The 21,310-nt window shown below is 45.6% G+C and overlaps 1 protein-coding gene across 1 annotated transcript in view; it reads left to right on the top strand.

Annotated features, from left to right (window-relative positions):
* The first annotated feature begins 13,570 nt into the window (after positions 1-13,570).
* anapc4 (anaphase promoting complex subunit 4) overlaps positions 13,571-21,310 on the top strand; it is a 136,136-nt gene continuing 128,396 nt past the window's right edge. Inside the window, exon 1 of the mRNA XM_078545873.1 lies at positions 13,571-13,657. The gene's annotated coding sequence lies outside the window, so the exon portion shown is untranslated. The remainder of the gene's footprint in view (positions 13,658-21,310) is intronic.

Below are 21,310 nucleotides of genomic sequence, written 5' to 3'. Positions count from 1 at the left end.
ATGCCGAGAGGTTGTGGACTGGTGGAGGACCGCCCCACCTTTTAATATTGAGTAGATACGAACAGGAGGCCCTGGAGTTGGAGAGGCGCCATGTGCCTAGGTCAACCGGCCGCGGTGAGGTTGGGGTGCCACAAGGAGGTAAGAGTGCTGTGCACTGAAGTCAGAATGTCTGCGATAGCAACCATTCCACTGTTGTCTCTATATTGATGTGGGCCTCGAACATGGAATCCCCATTGATAATGGAAAGGCGAGGGCACACTGATCCGGGTGCCAGGCATGCACAGTAACAGTGTAATGACTTCAACTAATGACATGTCCTTGTTCTTCCCTTCAGGTTCACCAGAAGCCGGTCGGGGTCAGGAGCCTGAAGGCCCACCACTCACCCCAGAGGAGGCCGACCTTAGAAGCACACCAACATCACACCCTCTCAGCCAGGCAGGCACCAACGCAGATACCAGCACCTCAGTGGGCATTAGACCATCAGATAGTATCTCGGTGAGGACACTTCACACTCGCTTGAGGTGCAGGCGGAGGCAGAAGGTGCCCAGGGCGCCGGCAGTTGGAGGACTGCTGGGGACCAGAAACATGCTCAGTCGGTGGCTAATGATGTGCTTCTGGAGTCGTCCCTGAGGCAGCAGATGCTGGAAGTCCAGCAGGGTGTGCAGGAAGATCTGGCAGAGATACGTGAGGGAAAGCATGCATGGTCTCCGTGTTGGAGTGGTCCATGCGGAGCATGAGCAATGCAATGACCATCATGGCCGAATGCACTGCTTCCTCCATGGAGAGAGTGGCGACTCTCATGGAGAGGCTGTTCCAGGAGCTAAATCAGGGGTTCCTGGGAATGCACTTGGACCTGCAAGCCCTCACACTGGCAATGACCACAGGTGGTCACTGTCAGTGTGGGAGATGGATTGGGCACCCAGTATCCCAGCTAGGTGCCCATCCATCAATGGTGAGCAGGAAGGTCCAAAGCGACTTGACATTGGCGCACGAGCAACTTGTTGTCCCTGTGGCTCCTCTCAGGGTACTCCAGATGACAGCAGCAGCTTCTCTGCCCCTCTGCCAGTGATCATGGCATCCGATGAGGCTGGCCGCTCCCTCCCAGGCGTGGCCGGCATAGGCTCCATGGGCCAGAGGACACCCGCCATGGTCATCAAGGCCAACAGTACAGCAGAGTGAGCAGACTGACTCCAATGCCAGTGCCAGTGAGGGGGGAGAACCTAGATGTAGCACCCGCAAACGAAAACTTAAAGTATCTTAAACACAGCAAGGGCTTATCACGGGTAATATTTTCTTCCCCCACTTTTACATTAATTATTAATAGGTGTGATGGAGAACACCTTTCCATTTTATTTGTTTTATGTATGCCAGACACCACACCATTAAATGTGTTTGTGTTCAACAAGCCTCTGGGAGCTTCATTAGTTCTGCAGGTGCAGGGTAACCCATGATGTTATGAGTGACTTGTTTGTCATTGAACTTCATTGAAATGGCACATATTGCATGTTGTTCCCCACCAAGCAAATGTTCCTGTCTGGTATCAAGTATGGAGCCTGCAGCCCATGTGGTGGTTCTTCTTTGGTAGGTTAGCTGAAGGACTGTTGGGTCAAAGCCTCCCAGGTATCCCTGCCTCCCTGGAGGTTGCCCAGGTCAGCGTCTATCCCCTCAGCCTTCTGACTGTGCTCGTCCTCGGACTCACTACTGGACTCATCGTCTGCTGCCAGAGCAGCTGCGTCAACATCTTTCTCCACTGCGTCCCCCCTTTCCAGCGCTAGATTGTGCAGAGTGCAGCATGCAACGACCATCAGTGACACACAATCTGGGGGGTATTGCAGTGCACCCCCGATCGGTCCAGGCATCGGAAGGGCATCTTGAGAAGACCGATGGTACTCTCTACCACAGCCCTTGTGGAGGCATGGCTTCTATTGTACCGCTGCTCAGCCTATATTCTTGAATGGCAGAGAGGCATCATGAGCCACCTTTTGAGGGGATAGCCCTTGTCACCCAGCACCCATCCATCCAGCCAAGCTGGAGTACTGAAGAGCCTCAGCAGCTGGGAGTGTCTCAGGATGAAAGCGTCAAGGGAGCTGCCTGGGTACCTTGCACAGACTTGCAGAATCTGCATGCTATGGTCACACACTATCTGCACGTTCATGGAGTGGAAGTCCTTCCTATTGACGATGGCACCGGGCTCACCCACTGGCACCTTGATGGCCACACGTGTAGTGTGCAGTCTATTGCACCCTGGATGTGGGGAACCCAGCAATTGCGGCAAAGCCGCTGGCTCACTCTGCCTGGCTGGCCTCGTCTGTGCAGTAGTAAATGAAATTCAATGCACGCCTGAACAGAGCATTTGTCACTAGCCTGACACAACCGTGGACAGCTGATTGGGAGACTCCACGAAGATCACCCACCAATCCCTGGAAAGAACCAGAGGCATAGAAGTTGAGGGCCACTGTGATCCTCAGCGCCACTATCATGGGGTGTCCACCCACACAGTTGGAGCTGATATCAGGGCCGATCATCTGACAGATGGAGGTCATGGTCTCTCTTGAGAGGTGCAGCCTCCTTCGGCATTGCACCTCAAATTGTTGTAGCTGCATCGTCGTCTGTAAGCCCTGGCAGCAGGATAGTGGCATCTTCTGCGGCCCCTTTCGCCTTGGACTTCCTGATGGCCCTGCGCCCCTTGTCCCTGCACCTGTCCTCTGACAGGTTGCTCCCCTGGATGCTGAGTAGGGACACCTGGCATCCTCCCCCTTCTATCCTTCTCTTCCTCCTCAGAGGAGGTGCCTCCAGCGGAGACCACAATCCACATTCCCAGGGTAAGGGAAAGCTTTCTGATAACTGGAAGGCCCCAAGTGGTATGACTCCTCTGGAGTCCTGAACTGAAGCCTGTTATTTTTGACAAAGCAGCTCTGAAGCGAAATGAAGTTGTCCTGTTCACACAAGCAAGCAGCAGAAACTTATAAGCTAAAGTACTAACAACTCGCATCAGCGAGCCCACTCACCACTCTTATCCCGCCCGTGGATGAGGTTGTTGAAAATGTGGCCTGCCCACCTGCCCGCCCGTACGATGCCCTGAAAATCGCACAGGCTGTGTAAAATCACAGACAACTGGTGCCTCAAGGGCCTTAACTGGCCCATTAATTAATGGCGGGCGTGCCTCTGACCTCATAGCGCCCGCCTAGCGAAATATCGCAACGGTGTGTAGTGACGTCGGGATGCACACCCGATGTCATCGCACATCATTTTACGTTCCGGCATGCCGGGCATGCACCCGCACGCCAAATGTAAAATTCTGCCTATAGAATAGTACAGTGCAGACAGAAGCCATTTGGCCCATGGTGCCTATGCCAGCTGTTTAGTAGAGCTAACCAATTAATCTCACCCAGTTCTTTCCCCTCAGTCCTGTATTTTTTTCCCTTTCAAGTATTTATTCAATTAATATCAGCTGTGGTCCAGTTTTTAGCACTTTTGCTTCTGTCACGAGGTTCTGGCTTCAGGTCCCATCCAGGGCCTGAGCACAAAAATCAAGGCTGACACTCCAGAGCAGTACTGAAAGTGTGCTGCACTGTTAGAGGTGCTGCTTTTCAGATGAGATGTCAAACAAAGGCTTTATCTGCCTGCCTGGGTGGATGTGGCTGGGAGTCGGAGCAGAGCAAACCTGCAGGAGACAGTCGGGAGCTGAGGAGCACCTATAAATTCAGAACGGCGATTGCAGAGCGGCCTATCTTGCTGGGAGTCAGAGCGGAGCAGACCTGCAGGAAACAGTCAGGAGTTGAGGAGCGGCTGTTTCACTGTTTCAGCTGCTGTGAGGCTGCAGTCCGGGAAAAAGATAAAGAGCAACAGTGACCTCACAGGAAGCTAGTACATTGATTGGCTGGTAAGTGCTCAGTCTAAGGGACAATGTGTGAGAAACCAGCTAAGGACAGGTGAGTTCAGGTAGATCTATAAATAAAAAGAACTAAAACTTTAAAATAATAAACCAAAATTTGAAAACTTTAAAGTTGAAATAAAACAATAAAGATAAAAAAAGCAATAAAAATAAACTAAATTAAACAAACATCTAAAACACATACCTTTGTACTTAAGAAGCATATAACCTTTAGTTATTAGTGGTGTGAACATTCAATAAACACAGTAAATTGTAGCATAAATAGGAAGAAAGTAATTAAAGTAAATTAACTAAATAATATAAGTTAGAATGGCAGGACAGGTGTTATGATGCAGCTGTGGGATGTGGGTGCTTTTGGACGCGAAGGTGATCCATGACAAACACGTCTGCAGGAAGTGTAAGCAGCTTGAGGAATTCAGGATCAGGATTATTGATCTGGAAGCCGAAATGCAGACACTGCGCAACGTAAGGGAGAGGGACAATTACCTGGATACTTTGTTCCAGAAGACAGCCACACCTCTTAGAAGCGGGTCATCTGTTTCGTTTAGCAGTGAGGGACAGGAGGATGTGACTGTCAGTGAGGCAGGTAATGGGACCGAGCAGACAGTAGTGGAGGAGCCTCAGACTTTGTGATTGTTAAAAGGTTTGAGGTGCTCACAATCTGTGCGGATGAAAGAGAGGTCTGCAAGGTGGATGAGCTGACTGGCCATGGCACTGTGGTACAGGAAGCCGCTCAAACAGGGGGAGCAAAAAGGAATATAGTGGTAGTGGGGGATAGTATAGTGAGGGGGATTGACACTGTTCTCTGCAGCAAAGAGCAAGAGTCCAGACAGGTATGTTGCCTGCCCGGTGCTAGGGTTCGGGACATCTGCTCAGGGCTGGAGAGGAACTTGCAGTGGGAGGGGGAGGATCCAGTTGTCATGGTCCCTGTAGGTACCAATGACATAAGTAGAAATAGGAAAGAGGTTCTGCAAAGTCAGTATGAGGAGATAGATCCCAAATTAAGAAGCAGAATCTCAAAAGTAATAATCTCTGGATTATTACCTGAGCCACATGCAAATTGACATAGGGTAAATAAGATGAGAGAGACGAGTGCGTGGCTCAAAGACTGGTGTGGAAGAAGTGGGTTCTGGTTTGTGGGGCACTAGCATCAGTACTGGGGAAAGTGGAGGCTGTACCGTTGGGACGGTTTACAACTGAACCGTGCTGGGACGAGTGTCCTTGCAAATCGCATAATTAGGGAAGTAGGGAGGGGTTTAAACTAAACAAGAGGGGTGAGGGATCAAGCTTGGGTAGAGGTAACAATTCAAGGTGTAGAGTCAAGAGAGGAGAGCAAAATAGTAATATGAGAAACGAGGGTCAGAGAATGGCATGAAGGGACAGAGAGAAAACCTAAGAATACATCAACAGTCAAGGCCAGATGTTACAAAGGTAACAAAAAGATAAAACTTAAGGCTCTCTATCTGAATGCACATAGCGTTCATAACAAAGTAAAGGATGGCCCACATTGAAGTAAATAAATATGATCTGACAGCAATTATGGAGACATGGCTGCAGGATGACAAAGATTGGGTCCTTAATATTGAGGGGTACATGACATTCAAGAAGAATAGGAAACTAGGTAAAGGTGGAGGGGTAGCACTGTTAAGCAAAGTGGGCATGGTGCAATAGTTAGAGATGACTTTGCTTCAGGAGATCAGGATGTAGAATTGGTTTGAGTAGAGATGAGGATTAGTCGGGAAAAAAAGTTATTAGGGGGAGTGGTCTACAGGCCCCCTAGCAGTAGCCACAGTGTAGGACAAAATATTCAAGAGAAAATATTGTGTGCTTGTGATAAAGTAACGGCAATAATCATGGGTGATTTTAATCTACATATAAACTGGAAATATCAGATTGGCAGTAGTAGCCTGGATGAGAAGTTCATAGAATGCTTTCGAGATAGTTTCTTAGAGCAGCATGTTCTGGAACCAACCAGAGTGCAGGTTATATTAGACTTGATATTGTGTAATGTGACAGAGTTAATTAATGACCTCAGAGTAAAGGCACTGCTAGGTAGCAGCGACCACAATATGATTGAATTTTACATCCAGTTTGAAAGGGAGAAGAGTGGGTCTAAGACTAGGATCTTAAACTTAAATAAGGGCAACTATGTGGGGATGAAAGCTGAGCTAGCTTAAGTGAACTGGGAAACTAGGCTAGAGGATAGATCAACAGAGAAGTAGTGGCAGACATTTAAGGGGATATTCAGATTATTCAGTATTTGGAATAAGTACATTCCCCTATTATAAAGAAAAATTCTAAGGGGAGGACCCACCATCCATGGTTAACTAAAGAAGTTAAGGAAAGCATCAAACTTAATGAAAAAGCATACAACTCCACAAAGATGAGTGGCAGGACAGATGATTGGACAGAATATAAAGCACGGCAGAGAACGACTGAAAGGTTAATCAGGAGAAAGAAATTAGAGTATGAGAGGAAGCTAGCTAGAAACGTAAAAATGGATAGAATTGTTTCTACAGGTATTTAAAAAGGAAAAGAATAAGTAAATTGAGAGTTGGTCCTCTAGCGTGACAGTGGGGAGTTAATAGTAGATAATAAGGAAATGGTGGAAGAAATGAACAAATATTTTGCTTCTGTGTTCACTATAGAGGATACAAAAAACATTCCAGTAATAGTTGCAAATCAGGAGGTGAAAGGGAGAGAGGAACTTGGTGAAATTGAAATCACTAGGGAAACGGTACTGAGCAAATTGATGGAGCTATGGGCGGGCAAATCTCCGGGTCCCAATGAACTACTTCCTAGGGTCTTAAAAGGGGTGGCTAATGAGGTAGTCGATGCGCTGGTGTTAATTTTCCAAAATTCGCTAGATTCTGGAAAGGTTCCATCAGACTGGAAAGTAGCAAATATAACCTCTCTATTCAAGAAGGGAGGGAGGCAGAAAACAGGGAATTATAGGCCAGTTAGCTTGATGTCTGTCATGGGGAAGTTTTTAGATTCAATCATTAAGGAGGCTATAGCTAGGCACTAGGAAGAGCTCAAAGCAATTGGGAAGAGTCAGCATGGTTTTGTGAAAGGAAAATCATGTTTAACCAATTTACTGGAGTTTTTTGAAGGAGTAACATGTGTGGTGGATAAATGGGAGCCTGTAGACATACTGTACTTGGATTTCCAGTAGGCATTTGATGAGGTGCCACATCAAAGTTTATTATGGAAAATAAAAGCGCATGATGTGGCAGGTAACATATTAGTGTGGTTAGAAGATTGGCTGGCTGGCAGAAAGCACAGAGTATGCATAAATGGGTCTTTTTCGGATTGGCAGGATGTGACGAGCGGAGTCCCACAGGGGTCTGTGCTGGGGCCTCAACTTCTTATGATTTACATCAATGACTTAGATGAGGGGAGTGAAGGTATGGTAGCTAAATTTTCAGATGACACAAAGGTAGTTAGGAAAGTATGTTGTGAAGAGGACATGATGGATATAGATAGGTTGAGTGAGTGGACAAAGATCTGGCAAATGCAGTGTAATGTGGGAAAATATGAAGTTGTTCACTTTGGCAGGAGGAACAGAAAAGCAGAGTATTAGTTAAATGGAGAACAGCTGCATAATTCTGAGGTGCAGAGGGATAAGGTGTTCTAGTATGAGTCACAAAAAGTTAGTGTGCAGGTACAGCAAGTAATTAAGAAGGCTAATGGAATGCTATCCTTTATTATGAGAGGGATTGAACATAACCGAGTAAGGATATTATGCTTCAGTTATACAGGGCATTGGTGAAACCGCATCTCGAAAACTGTGTGCAGTTTTGGTCTCCTTATTTAAAGAAGGACGTAAATGCATTGGAGGCGGTTCAGAGGAGGTTTACTAGATTCATACCTGGAATGAGTGGGTTGTCTTATGAGGAAAGGTTGGACAGACTGAGCTTGTTTCCACTGGAGTTTAGAAGAGTGAGGGGTGATTTGATTGAAGTATACAAGATCCTAAATGGTCTTGACAAGGGGAATGTCGAAAGGATGTTTCTTCTTGTGAGTGAGTCCAGAACTAGGGGGCGCTGTTTTAAAATTAGGGGTTGCCCTTTTAGGACGGAGATGAGGAGAATTTTTTTCTCTCAGAGGGTTGTGCAACTTTGGAACTCTCTGCCTCAGAAGCCGGTGAAGGTGGGGTCATTGGATATTTTTAAGGCAGAGGTAGATGGGTTCTTGTTAGGCAAGGGAATCAAAGGTTATCGGGGGGTGGACAGAAATGTGGAAATCGAAACACAAGAAGATCATCCATGATCTTATTGAATGGCGGAGCAGGCTCGAGGGGGCGAATGGTCTACTCCTGTTCCTATTTCTTATGTTCTAATGTAAAAGATCTCATGCCACTATTTTGAAGAAGAGCAGAGGGGTTATCCATGGTGTTCTGGTCAATATTTATCCTTTAAACAACATTATAAATATAATTCTTGGTCATTATCACATTGTTGTTTGTGGTGGTTTTCTGTGTGCAATTGGCTGCTACATTTCCTACATTACTATCGTGAAGTACTTCAAAAGTACTTCTTATGTTGCAAATATCTGATTCCACAATTCATGTGTTTTAGAGAAAAAATGTGTCAGTTGGAGATTAAAGTGATAAATTTCAAATAAATGTAAAAATCTGATTGATGGACTCGCCCGTTGCTTCGATGGATGAGTGTTCAGCAAGTCAAAAAAAAGATAAAAGCAAAGAACTGCAGATGCTGGAAATCCAAAACAAAAACAGAAACAGAAATACCTGGAAAAACTCAGCAGGTCTGCCAGCATCGGCGGAGAAGAGCACAGTTGGCATTTCGAGTCCTCATGACCCTTCAACAGAACTAAGTAAAAATAGGAAAGGGTTGAAATATAAGCTGCTTTAAGCGGGGTGGGGGTTGGGCGGGGGGGGAAGGGAGGCTGTTGGAACAAGCAGCCAGTAACAGGTGGAGATAACCAAAAGATGTCACAGACAAAAGGACAAAGAGATGTTGAAGGTGGTGATATTATCTAAAGGAATGTGCTAATTAAGAGTAGAAAGCAGGACAGACAAGGTGCAGATAGCTCTAGTGGGGGTGGGGGAATACTAAAAGGGGTAAAAGGTAGAGCTAAACAATGGGTGGAAATACATTTAAAAATAATGGAAATAGGTGGGAAAAGAAAACTCTGCATAAATTATTGGAAAAAACAAAGAGGGGGAAGAAACGGAAAGAGGGTGGGGATGGAGGAGAGGGTACAAGATCTAAAATTGTTGAATTCAATATTCAGTCCGGAAGGCTGTAAAGTGCCTAGTCGGAAGATGAGGTGCTGTTCCTCCAGTTTGCGTTGAGCTTTACTGGAACAATGCAGCAATCCAAGGACAGACATGTGGGCATGAGAGCAGGGTGGAGTGTTGAAATGGCAAGCGACAGGGAGGTCTGGGTAATGCTTGCGGACAGACCGAAGGTGTTCTGCAAAGCGGTCACCCAGTCTGCGTTTGGTCTCTCCAATGTAGAGGAAACCGCATTGGGAGCAACGAATGCAGTAGTCTAAGTTTAGGGAAGTGCAAGTGAAGTGCTGCTTCACTTGAAAGGAGTGTTTGGGCCCTTGGACAGTGAGCAGCGAGGAAGTGAAGGGGCAGGTGTTGCATCTTCTGCGGTTGCATGGGAAGGTGCCATGGGAGGGGGTTGAGGAGTAGGGGGTGATGGAGGAGTGGACCATGGAGGAGGGAACGATCCCTACGGAATGCCGCCGGGGGGGTGAAGGGAAGATGTGTTTGGTGGTGGCATCATGCTGGAGTTGGCGGAAATGGCGGAGGATGATCCTTTGAATGCAGAGGCTGGTGGGGTGATAAGTGAGGACAAGGGGGACCCTATCATGTTTCTGGGAGGAAGAAGGCCTGAGGGTGGATGCGCGGGAGATGGGCCAGACATGGTTGAGGACCCTGTCAACGACCGTGGGTGGAAAACCTTGGTTAAGGAAGAAAGAGGACATGTCAGAGGAACTGTTTTTGAAGGTAGCGTCATCAGAACAGATGCGACGGAGGCGAAGGAACTGAGAGAATGGGATGGAGTCCTTACAGGAAGCGGGGTGTGAGGAGCTGTAGTCGAGGTAGCTGTGGGAGTCAGTAGACTTGTAATGGATATTGGTGGACAGTCTATCACCAGAAATTGAGACAGAGAGGTCAAGGAAGGGAAGGGAAGTGTCAGAGATGAACCATGTGAAAATGATGGAGGGGTGGAGATTGGAAGCAAAATTAATAAATTTTTCCAGGTCCCGACGAGAGCATGAAGCAGCACCGAAGTAATCATCGATGTACCGGAGAAAGAGTTGTGGGAAGGGGCCAGAGTAGGACTGGAACAAGGAATGTTCCACATGCCCCATACAGAGACAGGCATAACTGAGGCCCATGTGGGTACCCATAGCCACACCTTTTATTTGGAGGAAGTGAGTGGAGTTAAAGGAGAAATTGTTCACTGTGAGAACAAGTTCAGCCAGACGGAGGAGAGTAGTGGTGGATGGGGATTGTTCGGGCCTCTGTTCGAGGAAGAAGCAGAGAGCCGCCAGACCATCCTCGTGGGGGATGGAGGTATAGAGGGATTGGACGTCCATGGTGAAGAGGAGGCGGTTGGGGCCAGGGAACTGGAAATTGTTGATGTGATGCAAGGTGTCAGAGGAATCACGGATGTAGATGGGAAGGAACTGGACAAGGGGAGAGAGAAGGGAGTCAAGATAGCGAGAAATGTGTTCTGTGGGGCAGGAACAGGCTGACACGATCGGTCTGCCGGGACAGTTCTGTTTGTGGATTTTGGGTAGGAGGTAGAAGCGGGCCTTCCGAGGTTGGACGACTATCAGGTTGGAAGCTGTGGAAGGAAGATCTCCAGAGGAGATGAGGTCAGTGACAGTCCTGGAAACAATGGCTTGATGTTCAGTGGTGGGGTCATGGTCCAGGGAGAGGTAGGAGGAAGTGTCTGCAAAAAAAAGACCAGTTTAGAGTCATGATTGATGTCGTCGCATGTGTGACATTAAGTCAAGTCTCAACTTGCCTAACCGATTGCAGTGAAGTCATACAAACATATGAATTAGGAGTGGTATGCTATTCAGCCCCTCAAGCCTGCTCCACCATTTAATAATATCATGGCTGTCCAACCATTTAATAATATCATGGCTGTCCAACCTTTCCTCGTAACATAAAGCCCCGATTCCAGGTATCAGTCAATTGAACCTTCTCTGAGCTGCTTCTAAGCAGGGTTGGAGGTTGATGGAGGCATTTGCGCCCTGCTCGCTTGTCCTGAAGGACAAAGAGTTGACCTTTTCCTCCTCAAATGTCAAAACCGCTTGATGACAATCTTCTCCATGTGGACCTGACCAAGGCTTTTTCCCATGCATTGGGATCCAGCTTACAAGCCCTGAGGTTGGCTTTCAGATTGTCTTTACATCTAAGTTTGGCTTGTCCTGTGGTGTGTGTTCCCGTGCTCAGCTGCCTGTAAAATACTGCCTTTGGTATGTGGAAATCCTCCATGCGAACCACATGACTGACCCTATGCTCTCGATGCCAGCTATGCAGCACTTTGCAAGGACCTTGGTGTTGGGGATTCTGTCCTGCCAACTGATGTTGCAAATAGATCTCAAACAGCATAGATGGCTTTATGTTGATGCTGGTAAGTTGTCCAAGTCTCGCACCTATAAAGAAGTGATGTGAGAACCACTGCCTGGTAGACTTTGATCTTCGTTCTGAGACAAACTCCATGCTCTTTCCAAAGTCTGTGATTGAGCCTGCCAAACGCTGAGCTTGCGTTTTCCAGGCATTGGTTGATTTTGTCAGCCTGCATAGTGTTATTGGAGAGGATACTCCCAAGATAGCAAAACTTCTGGACTGAACAGAGTGGTGTGTTGTTGATAGTGACTGTGGGGTCTTGGAGTATATGGCCAGGGGTGAGTGTTTACAAGATCTCTGTCTTCTTCAGACTTAGTGTCAGGCGAGGGCAAAGCGGCCAATAAGCAGCTGAATGTCCTCTGGTGTATGTGCTATGATAATGCAGTCATCCACGTAACAAGAGTTCACGTAATCTTTATGCAAGCCTTGAGCATTTGCAAGTTGAAGAGTTTGCCATCTGTCCTGAATTAAATGTGTACTCCTGTGTCAAGATCTTTGAGAGCATACTGGAGCATGACTGAGAAGTAAATGGCAAACAGATATGGAGCCAATACGCTGCCTTGCTTGGTGCCGTTGGCAACAGGAAAGGCATCCAATCACATACAACTTTGCATCACGCTGGCCATCATGAAACGAGTGAATGACACTGATCATCTTTTCGAGGCAGCCATATTTGTACAGAACCTTCCCAGTTTACTGGTCAGGTCAGCGAACACCATATTGAGGTCCTCATTCTGTTTGAGGGAATTTTCTTCAATTTGACATGCTGCAAAGATCATGTCCATTCTTCCTTTATGGAAGCCACGCTGTGATTCTGGATGTACACAGTCAGTGAGATGAGTGACAATCTGATTAAGAATAACCTTCGCAAGAATTTTTCCTGCAGTTGAAAGAAGTGATATTTGATGGACTTGCTGGTTGTAGAGATGACTTATGGAGGCATCCTTGTAGTCTTGGGCACAGTACCCTGGTTCCACATTAGGCAGAAAAGACTACTGAGTTTTCCAGCCATGTCAGTCCCTCCTTACTTGAATACTTCAGGTCGCATGCCATCAGCTCCTAGCGATTTGCTCATAGAAAGCTGCTTTATGGCCTTCATGACTTCTGCTTGTAAAGGATCAAGAGCAAGCTCTCCCAGAATGTGGTGCTGTGGAAGTGACTTAATGGTATCATTGCACACAATGGATTGTTGGTTTAGGAGATTGCTGAAGTGCTCCGCTGAGAGAGAATCTCATGCTCATTTATTAGGAGCTGATTGCCATCTGCTCAGAGGACGGGTGTGACACCACTGATTTTGGGACTATAGACTGATTGCAGGCCTCCATATCCAGCCTTCAGGTTGTTTTTATCAGCGGCTGCTTGAAGCTCATAAGCCTTGGTTTCCACCATCAGTTCTTTCTCTCTCTTGGTTTGGCCTGCAGCTGGTGTTTTGCGCATTGGTATCTAGTGTTCCTTGCTGATGATTTTATATCAGATCTGCAAGACCTCTGCACGTTGTGCACTTTGTCTAGAAGCTTGCCTATGACTTGGTCATTGTTGTCGAACCAGTCTTGGTGCTTCCATTTAATGAATCCTAGGCCCTCAGATGTGCTGCTGTAAGTAACGTCCTACATATATTTTCATCTCATTTCTATATTTTTTAGCTCTGATGAAGGGTCATACGGACTCGAAACGTCAACTGTATCCCTCTCCGCAGATGCTGTCAGACCTGCTGAGTTTTTCCAGGTATTTTTTTGTTCTAGATTTCCAGCATCCGCAGTATTGCTTTTATCCTTCATATATAACCTCTTTAAAGCGCTCATATTAGGACAGATGGATGTAGTATTAATTCTAAATCTTTAAACGATTTATTAATCTGTGTCAAAGGTTGCGATGCACCAGCCACTGCCAAATTTAAGACTTGTTAACCCGATCGCCACCACGCCCGTCGGGGGAATTGCGCGCTCACGCTGGCCCATCCGCTTGCGCGTTCTCGCTGCTCAGACCCATGCGCAACTGCCTCGCCGCGCACCGCGTTTTGTTCTCGCGATACCTTCGCGGGGTGGGTGGGGAGGAAGAGGAGTGAGTGCGCATGCGCGCTGTCGGTTTAAAAGTGAGCGCTGCTGACTGGAGCTTCTGGCTGAAGTGGTATGCAGGTAAATAATGGCTGTTACCAGTTTAGCAATTCAGCTCATGGTGGTCTTGACTTGTAAAACAGTGGCGGCTTCAAGGCGGAGGCGGAGAGAAAGCCCCGGGAGTAGCTCCCATCCTCAGGCCGCCCTCGCTCACCAGGCACTTTTCTCTTGTGACCTGCCTTTTTGATGCGCTCGGAGTTGAAAAATATCTTCATAACCGGTTATAACGCTGCAAATTTATTGTGCGCCAAATCAGTTTCAGACTCTTACAAGAAGCCCTCTTTTTATTAGCAACATAGGGACATCAGGAGGCCATTCAGCCCCTCCAGCTGCTTCAGCCTTTTATGGAGATCAAACTACATCCACCTGTTTTGACTCCATATCCCTTAATGTCTTTGACTAATAAGATTCTGTTGCTCTCAGATTTACAATTAATTGAGCATACATCTGCTTTTTTTTTAAAATGGGAGGAATTTCTGCTCTTTTAACACGCTGTGTAAAGAAGGGTTTCTTAACTTCTCACCAAAATGGCCTGGCTCTAATTTAAAAGTTAAGTTTCCCTTGACCTAGACTCTCCCACCAGTGTAAAAGGTTTTTCTCGAGCTTATCAATTCTTTTAAAAATCAAGTTGCCCCTTATATGTCAGGGAACGAAAGCAAACTTTGTGTAATCTCCTACTGTAACCCTTGCAGCCATGGTAACAATTCTGGTGAATTTGTGCTTCAATCCTTTAAAGACTAATATATTTTTGCTAAGGTGCAATGGAGTTTTTTGGAGTTAATGGAGTTTTTTTCTAATGAAGCTAATATGGCTAATAAAATTATTAATTTTGATTCTAATTTCCACCCCTCCATCATTTTCATGTGGTCCATCACTGACACTTCCCTTCCCTTCCTTGACCTCTCTGTCTCAATTTCTGGTGATAGACTGTCCACCAATATTCATTACAAGCTTACCGACTCCCACAGCTACCTTGACTACAGCTCCTCACACCCCACTTCCTGTAAGGACTCCATCCCATTCTCTCAGTTCCTTCACCTCCGTCGCATCTGTTCTGATGATGCCACTTTCCAAAACAGTTCCTCTGACATGTCTTCCTTAAACGAGGTTTTCCACCCACGGTGGTTGACAGGGCCCTCAACCGTGTCTGGCTCATCTACCGCGCATCTGCCCTCACACCTTCCTCTCTCTCCCAGAACCATGATAGGGTCCCCCTTGTCCTCATTTATCACCCCACAAGCCTCAGTGTTCAAAGGATCATCCTCTGCCATTTCTGCCAACTCCAGCATGATGCCACCACTGAACACATCTTCCCTTCATCCCCCCTGGCGGTTTTCCGCAGGGATCGTTCCCTCCGGGACACCCTGGTCCATTCCTCCATCACCCCCTACACCTCAACCCCCTTCCATGGCACCTTCCCATGCAACCGCAGAAGGTGCAACACCTGCCCCTTTACTTCCCCCCTCCTCACCGTCCAAGGGCCCAAACACTCCTTTCAAGTGAAGCAGCACTTCACTTGCATTTCCCTCAATTTCGTCCACTGCATTCGCTGCTCCCAATGTGGTTTCCTGTACATTGGAGAGACCAAATGCAGACTGGGTGACCGCTTTGCGGAACACCTTTGGTCTGTCCGCAAGCATGACCCAGACCTTCCTGTCGCTTGCCATTTCAACACACCACCCTGCTCTCATGCCCACATGTCCATCCTTGGCCTGCTGCAATGTTCCAGTGAAACTCAATGCAAACTGGAGGAACAGCACCTCATCTTCCGACTAGGCACTTTACAGCCTTCCGGACTTAATATTGAGTTCAACAACTTCAGATCATGAACTCTCTCTTCCATCCCCACCCCCTTTCCGATCCCCCTTTTTCCAATAATTTATAATTTAAAAAAAATATATTTTTCTTTTCCCACCTATTTTTAAATTTATTTTGATCTATTGTTTTATCTCCACCTTTTAGCCCATTTCGATCCCTTCCCCCCACCCCACCCCCACTAGGGCCATCTGCCACTTGTCCTGCTAGCTAATGTCCCCATTAGCACATTCCTTAGATAATGTCACCACCGTCAACACCCCTTTGTCCTTTTTGTCTATGACATCTTTGGTAATCTCTTCTTTGCCTCCACCTATCACTGGCCCACTATCCAGGTCTACCTGTCCCACCCCTCTCTACCAGCTTATATTTCACCTCATTTCTCTATTTCCTTAGTTCTGATGAAGAGTCATACGGACTCGAAACATCAACTGTGTTCCTCTCCGCGGATGCTGTCAGATCTGCTGAGTTTTTCCATCTATTTTTGTTTTTGTTTCAGATTTCCAGCATCTGCAGTATTTTGCTTTTATCTTAGGCTAATATGGCTGATGTGTATATGGACTCGCAAGAGGTGTTGGATAAGGTGTTGCATCATAGGTTTGTTAGCAAAGTTGAAGCCCATGGAATAAGATGGACAGTGGTCGCATGCATAGAAAATTGGCTGAGTGATGGGAAACAGCAGTGGCAGATGCTTGTTTTCTGACTGGAGGAATGTATACAGTGGGGTTCCTCATGGGTTGGTACTAGAGCCACTGTTCTTGATATATACTAATGACCATACTTCAGTGTACAGGACAAAATTTGCAAAAGACAGAACTTGGAAGTGTTGTGAACTGTGAGGAGGATAGTAATGAACTTCAAGAGGATAGAGGTAGACCAGTGGAAGCTGAAATTTAATGCAGGCAAGTGTGTTTGGTAGGCAGAATAAGGAGCAGCAATATAAAATAAAGGGTGTAATACAAAAGGGAGTTCAGAAACGGAGACCTGGGGTATGCATGTACACATATTGTTGAAAATAACAGAGGAGGTGAAGAAAGTTGTTTTTAAAAAAAGGATATAGGGCCCTGAGCTTTATAAGAACATAAGAAATGTGAGTTGACATATGTCTTATGGCCCCTTGAGACTGTTCTGCCATTTAATTTGATTCATATATTCAATTTATAAATAGAGGTGTAGAGTACAAAAGCAAGGAAGATATGATGAATATTTACAAAATGTTGGTTTGGCCTCAAGTGGAGTATGATGTCCAATTCTGGGCATCACACTTTAGGAAGGTTGTGAAGGCTTTAGAGAGGGTGCAGAAAATGTGAGAAAGGTTTCCAGGAATATGGGACTTCAGTTACTTGGATGGATTGAAGAAGCTAAGATTGAGAGATGATTTGATGGAGATTTTCAATATCACATGGGATCTAGACAGAGGTGGAGAGAAACTGCTTCCATTGGTGGAAGGGTCGAAAAGCAGAAATTTAAAGTGATTGGGGGCAAAAGAATCAAAGGCAACATGAAAAATGGTTTGTTGCCATGAGCAGTTACAATCTAAAATTGAGTCGTGGAGGCAGATTCAACAGTAGTTTACAAAAGAGTTGGTTAAGTACCTGAGGGGGAAAAATTTGCATGGCTATGGTGAAAGAGTGGGGGAGTGGCAGTAGCTAAATTGTTCTTGCAAAGAGCTAACATGGGCTTGACAGTCTGAATGGCTTCTTTCTGCGCTGTAGCCATTCTGATTCAGGCCTATACAATGTACTCTCAATGTAGCATAAGTAGGGCTTTGAATAGTTGGAGTAAAACTTACTCCCCATAGTAGAATCATAATGATACAGCATACAAGGTGGCCTTTTGATCGATCGTGCTGTGCCGGCTCTTTGAAAGAGCTTTCCTATAACTCAAACTCCCTTCTCTTTCCCATAACTCTGATTATTCCCACCTCAAGGTTTTATCCAATTCCCTTTTGAAAGTTATTGTTGAATCTCCTTCCACAGCCTTTCAGACAGTACATTCTAGATTATGATTTGCTATGTAAATTTTTAAATAAATTTCTCTTCGTCTTCCACCCCCATCCCTGTTCTTTTGATGATTACCTCCAATCTGTGCCCTCTAGTTAGCGACCCTTCTGCCACTGGAAAAATTTCTTCTTATTTACGCTATCAAAACACTTCATGATTTTGAAACCATTTATCAAATCTCCCTTATGTACTCTAAAGGAGAGCAACCTCCATTTATTTAATCTCACCACATAAACTGAAGTCTTTTATCCCCATTCTTAGAGTCATAGAGTCATTTATGGCTCAGAAGGAGGTCATCTGACCCATTGAGTCTATGCTGGCTCTTTCCATTGCCCTACAGGTTTATTTCCTTCAAGTGCACATCCAATTTCCTTTTGAAATCATTGATAGCTTCCACTTCCACTAGCCTCATAGGCAGCAAATTCCAGGCCATTACCACTCGCTGTGTATGTGTGTATATATATGTATATGTATAAAAAAAATTCTTCCTCACATTCACCCTGCATCTCTTGCCCAAAACCTTAAAACTGTTCCGCTTAGACCTTGCACCATCAGCTAATGGGAATAGTTTTCCCATGTCTACCTTATCTAATCCTGTCACAATCTTGTACACTTCTATCAAATCTCCCCACAATTTCCTTTGCTCCAGGTAGAAAAACCCCAGCTTCTCCAGCTTAACCTTGTAACTAAAAGCCCACATCTCTGGAGCCATTCTGGTAAATCTGCTCTGCGCACTCAGGACTGTCGAGGACCCTCACTTAAGTGCAATGACAAGAACTGAATGCAATACTCTAGTTGTGGCCCAACCAGAGCTATATAAAGCTCCTTTAAAGTTCCTCGTAAATCTCTGCACTACCTCTAAGGTTTTGTCACCTATCCTAAAGTGTGATGCCCAGAATTAGATACACGACTGTGTCCTAACTAATGTTTTATAAAGATTCATCGTGACTTCTTTGCTTTTGTGCTCTGTGCCTCTTTTTGAAGTTATGGGTCACCTATGCTTTTATCCTTCTCAAATTGCCCTGCATCTTCAAAGACTTCTGTGTGTACACTGTCAGATCTCTATATTCCTGCACACCTTAAAAATTATATATTGCCCCTCCTCATTGTTCTAGCCAAATTTTTTTAAATTCAATTCATGGAATGTGGACATTGTTGGCTGGGCCAGCATTTATTGCCCATCCCTAATTGCCCTTATTCAGAGCGCATTTAAGAGTCAACCACATTGCTGTGGGTCTGGAGTCACATGTAGGCCAGACCAGGTAAGGATATTATTAAACCAGATGGTCATCATCAGGCCTTTAATTCCAGATTTTTAATGAATTAAAATTCCACCATCTGCTGTGGTAGGATTTGAACCCAGGCCCCCAGAGCATTACCCTGGGTCTCTGGAATACTAGCCCAGTGACAATACTACTATGCCACTGCCTCCTTAAAACACTTCCCATTTCTCTGTAGTAAATATCATCTACCGTGTGTCTGCCCATTTCACCAGCCTGTCTACATCTTCCTGAGGTCTATGCTGGTCTCCCTGCTATTTTCTATATCTCCCAGTTTTGTGGCATCTGCAAACCTTGAAATTGTGCGTCAAGTACCCAATTCCAGGTCATTTATATACATCAAAAAGAGCACTGGTCCCAAAAGTGACTTCTAGGGCCACCACTGCATTTCGGCCACCACCAGCTGCTCACCATTAATCTCTGTCCCTTAGCCAATTTTGTGTAAGCACAGCCACAACCACCTAAACTTCAACTTTGCTGACTTGTCTGCTTTGTGATGTTTTGTCCAGCACCTTTTGGAAACTCTTTCGAGTTACCAACAGTCACAGATTGCAACTTCTTTCGAGTACAATCACAGTTCTTGGTTTTCCAGGAGTGGGACATGAACCCACAACCCTCTGATTCAAAGGCGAGGGTGCTATGAACTGAGCCACAGCTGACACCTCAGCACCTTTTGGAAGTCCATATGCATCATACATCAACCTCACGATCCTCGTCAATGCTCTCCATTACTTCAACAGTGAACTCAGTTAAGCTAATCAAATGTGATTTGCCTTTAATGAGCCCTTGCCGGTTTTCATTCATTAATCCATATCTTTCATGTGCCAATTAATTTTGTCCTGGATTAATTTCACTAAAAGCAAAAAAAAGCTTCCTTGTCACTGATGTTGGGCTGACTGGCTTGTAGTTACCAGGTTTAACCCTCTCCCCTTTTGAACAGAGGTCACTTGCAATCCTCTGGAATCATTCCCGTATCTGAGGAGGATTGGAAGATTGTAGTTAGAGCCTCCAAATTAACATCCTGTTTTCTTTAGCAATCTAGGAGGCATTCCATCTGGACCAGGTGACTTCTTGACTTTGAATGTTGCCAACAATTTATGTACTTTATTTTTGTGCTATGCAATTTTTCTAAGTACTCCTTTACTGTGAAGTTGGCAGCATCCTCTTTCGTGAAGGCAGATGTTATCCTCATACACGCTCAGACTAACTATTTTCTGCTTTAATATTCTTTATCAAACAGCATATTTCAACAATGGCTTGCTGCAGATAATTCCATGTTCAAACCACCCTCTGTGAAGAATTGTTTTCTAAACCTAGGTTTAGTTTGCTTTGATTCACAGGATGTGGGTGTGACTAATAAGGTTTTTTTATTCATTCATGGGATGTGGGCGTCGCACAGTCATTGTGGAAACAAAGTCCTGCTTTCACATTAAAGATACCCTCCATCGTGTTGTGTGGCACCACCATTGTGCTAAATGGGATAAATTTTGAACACATATAGCAAATCAAGACTGGGCAACCATGAGGTGCTGTGGGCCATCAGCAGCAGCAGAATTGTACTCAACCACAATCTGTAACCTCATGACCTGGCATATCCCCCACTCCACCATGACCATCAAGCCAGGGGATCAACCTTGGCTCAATGAAGAGTGCAGGAGGGCATGCCAGGAGCAGCACCAGGCATTTCTAAAAATTAGGTGACAACCTGGTAATACTACAACACAGGAAAACTTACATGCAACATGGCATAAGCAACAAGTGATATAAAGAAAGTGGGAAGAAACTTAAGCAAGGAGTCAGGAGGGCTAAAAGGGGTCATGAAAAGTCATTGGCAACCAGGATTAAGGAAAATCCCAAGGCCTTTTATACGTATGCGAAAAGCAAGAGGGTAGCCAGGGAAAGGGTAGGCCCACTCAGGGACAGAGGTGGGAATCTGTGTGTGGAGCCGGAAGAAATGGGAGAGATACTGAATGAATACTTCTCATCAGTATTCACCAAAGAGAAGGACTTAGCGGTCGATTTGTCTAGGGAAGAGTGTGTAGATAGCCTGGATCATGTTGAGATCAAAAAAGAGGAGGTGTTAGGCATCTTGAAGAATATTAAGGTGGATAAGTTCCCAGGACCAGATGGGATCTATCCTAGAGTATTGAGGGAGGCAAGGGAGGAGATTGCTGAGGCCTTGACAGAAATCTTTGTATCCTCGCTGGCTACGGGTGAGGTCCCAGAGGACTGGAGAATGGCCAATGTTGTTCCATTGTTTAAGAAGAGTAGCAGGGATAATCCAGAAAATTACAGGACGGTGAGCCTTATGTCAGTGGTAGGGAAATTATTGGAGAAGATTCTTCGTGACAGGATTTACTACCATTTGGAAGCAAATGGGCGTATTAGTGAGAGGCAGCATGGTTTTGTGAAGGGGAGGTCGTGTCTCACTAACTTGGCCGAGTTTTTCGAGGAAATGACAAAGATGATCGATGATGGAAGGGCAGTGGATGTTATCTGCATGGATTTCAGTAAGGCCTTTGACAAGGTCCCTCATGGCAGACTGGTACAGAAGGTAAAGTCGTACGGGATCAGAG

Source organism: Cetorhinus maximus, chromosome 1, assembly GCF_964194155.1.
Source record: "Cetorhinus maximus chromosome 1, sCetMax3.hap1.1, whole genome shotgun sequence".
NCBI lineage: Eukaryota > Metazoa > Chordata > Chondrichthyes > Lamniformes > Cetorhinidae > Cetorhinus > Cetorhinus maximus.
This window is presented reverse-complemented; position numbering and strand designations above follow the sequence as displayed.